Source organism: Myotis lucifugus, unplaced genomic scaffold (assembly GCF_000147115.1).
Source record: "Myotis lucifugus unplaced genomic scaffold, Myoluc2.0 scaffold_0, whole genome shotgun sequence".
Taxonomy (NCBI): domain Eukaryota; kingdom Metazoa; phylum Chordata; class Mammalia; order Chiroptera; family Vespertilionidae; genus Myotis; species Myotis lucifugus.
In genome coordinates this window covers 62310643-62314172 of record NW_005871048.1, presented here as the reverse complement: position 1 = coordinate 62314172, position 3530 = coordinate 62310643, and the positions used below count along the sequence as shown (strand labels likewise).

The window sequence follows — 3530 nt, the reverse complement described above, 5'->3', positions numbered from 1 at the left end:
GCTCTGTGCTCCCTACTGGTCCTTGACATGCAGTCTCTCCACTCAATATTTAACTTGGTGGCATTTGGTACTTTGATACTATCTGAAAAGAAAAAAACAATGACTTAACTCCAGTCAAGGTAGCATCGAAAAGCTTCCCTGGAATAAAAATTAATATATATAGAAATGCAGAGACACATTCATTATTAGGACCAGGGCCAGAAATTCATTATGAAAAAATAATTGCAGAAAAGTTTATGTAATTAAGTACTGCAGTCTCAATAACCCTAACACATTGCTGATATAATTATGCACACAACTATTTTAATCACATTTCAGTGGCTGTCTAGACAGACTGGTAGACTATCTGGACCTGAAATTTAATTAAGTAGAGAGAAGCAAACTCTAAAAGAGGAAAGATACTGTATGGCTTTGGTGTTTTGTTTTTGAAGACGTGGTTTGGTGATGAATAATCTTATGAAGAGGGAGAGAGAAGAAGTTTGAGAAATGAGATATTGGGTAAAAGAGAGGGAGAGAGAAGCTGTTATATTTGTGAAACCCCTTGCAGGGATTATTCTGTAACTCAAATTGTGAACCACATCCACATTCGATTTTGTGTGTTTGGTGTTAAATAAGGTTGAAGTTTTTAAAAAATGGCTTTTCCATTTTCTATTCATCCTCTCATGATTTCTCTGTTCCCTTTTCTGCTGTCCTTCCAAGAAGGAGGTCTCTGCAATCATGGGCTATCTTTCAATTTTTACTTTTGTTAGTATATTTTGTAATAAAAATTTGACATTTGAGAATGCAGTTTTTAAATATGGACCCAGTAAAAAAACAATCTCAGCTTAAACCTGGAGTCTGGAAGAATCAGACACAGTTAAGTAATCTGCAGAGAGGAACTTGGGAAAAGTCCAATCAAAGTGTAAAATTTCACAGTTTATGATGGAACTTATGACATGAGATCATAAGAAACCTTTCAGCTTTTGCCTGATTCTCTGGAACCTACTTTCTGAAGGACGGCTAGCTGACATGTGAGGAGATTAACCTAGACCGCCCTGCTGTGAGGAAGCCCAAGCAGTTACACCCTTTCCCATGCTTCATCTGTTGTGATAACTCCCAAACATATATGCATTTGGCAGACCTCACTGAACCTCAGAGTCATATACTTATAGGTCTACTTCACATCTCTGCTTGGAAGTCCTGTCCCACAAGCATCACAGTCTTAGTATTTGAGACTACTTGACTTCTAGTCCTCCCAAATCTCTCTGCCCTTCAATTTCTCATCTTGGGAATTGGTTCCACAATCCACACAGTACTCCAGTCTAAATCTAAGAGTAAGCCTTCATTTCTCCTCTGTCAAACCCACAACTAATATATCCACAAATACTATTAATTCTGTATCTACCAATGTACCTTGATTTTTTTTTCAATTTTCTTCATCTCTGTTGTCTGCATCATCAACTCTTTCAATAGCCTTCCTTACAACAGCCTCCCAGCCTTCTTTCCTGCCATGTACTCACCAGCTACAATCATGTCTTAAAATGTTAGCTGGATCTTCCCATGCCCCTACATGAACACTCAAATGGACCTGATTTTGAACTCCACTGCAGTGCTGGACCCTTAAGTAGCCACAAAAATAGGAATATCAAAGTCTTTTTTTCATAATTGAGATTCTATTGTTTGCTTTGAGGATCAGTACACAGACATTTCAATTTGTGCACAATTCTTACCATATGTACCAAAATGTAAAGTCATGTAGTTGTGTTTCTTTTCTAAACAGTATTCCAGTGACTTTCCAGCTTAAAATTTGAAGGCTAATTTTCCTTAATAGAGTATCAAGTACCAATATCTTCAAAAGTTGCTATGCTGTTACATCAAAGTCCCACTAATTCACAATTTAATATCATATATACTACATAATCCAATTTACAATCTTTCACAGCACATTAACAAAGTTACTAGGAAAACTGGACTACCACAACAAAGATGTTACAGATGCACAAAATTCTGACATGGAGAGTCAAGATCAAGGAGTGCTTTTCTTTAGGAAACAATTCTACCAAAAACATGTGAATAGAAGTAATTTAAAGTGTTCAAGACATAGCAAATACATGACTGACTCCAAATTGCCATTTAGTATTCTTTGTATTATCCTATATAATAAAAGGCTAATATGCAAATAGACCAAATGGCAGAACAACCTGAACAACCAAACAACTGAACAACAGGTTGCTATTACGTGCGCTGACCACCAGGGGGCATGTGTGGAACATGTCGGGCATTGGCCACGGCAGGATGATGGAGCAGGTGAACAGGGCGCTGGTTGCTGTCATTGAGGCGAGCGTCTGGTGGTTACTGAAAATTCTTTGCTGCACTCGCACCCTGAGGGCTTCTCCACCTCCCCCTGCTCCTGAGGGGCAATCAGGGCAGCAGCCGCCACTCACACCCACTGATGGCGCCTGCCCCGCTCCCACCTGCTGCTGGCACCGGCCCCAATCGCTCTGTGCCATCAGCAGGTGCAAGCGGGGCCAGCCCATGGGAGCGGCGGCAGCGGGAGCAGGGCTGCCAGCAGACAGGGGACCAGGGACCAAGGTGGGAGGGGCCAGGCGGGGGCCCAGAGGATGGGCCGAGACCCATCTCTGTGCCTACCACAGCCTCTTGGCCTACAGTTCCTTTCAAGGTGCATTAATTTGTGCACTGGGCCCCTCGTAGGATATAAAAACAACCCCCATCTATGGAATGTTAAGCTGACACCCAAGACAATGAAAGCCTCCCATATTCAATATCCCACTATTTTCTGGTTGTGCCAAAGAAGAAACAACCAGGAAATGATTTCACCTCTTAAAAAAAGCATTTACACTTAAAACAATGGGATGAGTTGGAATTCCCTCCTTCTTAAAAATGTTTGTAGAGCTACTAAAAAACTTGCATTTACAAAACAGGTGATAAAAATATTCCTCTGGATTGTACAAGAAGGGAGACAGGGACCACTGATAAGACTTGGTACATGACATTAATCAGACTTGGCTTCTTTTTCTCCTGCTTCATCTGAGGCTGGACTCTCCTCGTTTTTAGTTTCTCTGTTTTCCGCAGGTAGATTTTCTTTAGGTTCCTGGTCAGCCCCTCTGCCAGCTTTCCCTTTGCTCCCCCTTTCCCTCTCATTTGCACCTTTTAGTCTGCAGATTTATCCTTTCCTGTCACCTTTTTGGGCTTCGTTTCCACTTTTGCAGGAGCAGGTTTGGCTGACAACCTGGCCGACCTCCTCTTGGGCTCCTCCTTGGTCACCCCTTGGCAGAGCTGACTTTCCTCTTGGGCATCGTGGCAGCAGATTGGGCATGTGCTGGGTGCCTGAGGGCCGAGGCATGCCGAGTGGCTTCACTGCTGCTTCTCTCGCTGCCCAACCTGCTTGGACCCCATCAAAGTCTTTCATACCCGTTTTCTCATGGGTATGGGTTGTTATGGTTATGGGCATAAATAAAATTGAGCGCATCAGGAGGAAATATTATAATGTTGGGCTGGGTGGGAAATTTTATTTATAATTTTTTTGTGAC

The 3530-nt window shown here is 42.1% G+C and overlaps 1 pseudogene; it reads right to left on the bottom strand.

Moving 5' to 3' along the window:
* Nucleotides 1-2807: 2807 nt before the first annotated feature.
* Nucleotides 2808-3296, bottom strand: LOC106696879 (annotated as a pseudogene).
* Nucleotides 3297-3530: the final 234 nt, after the last annotated feature.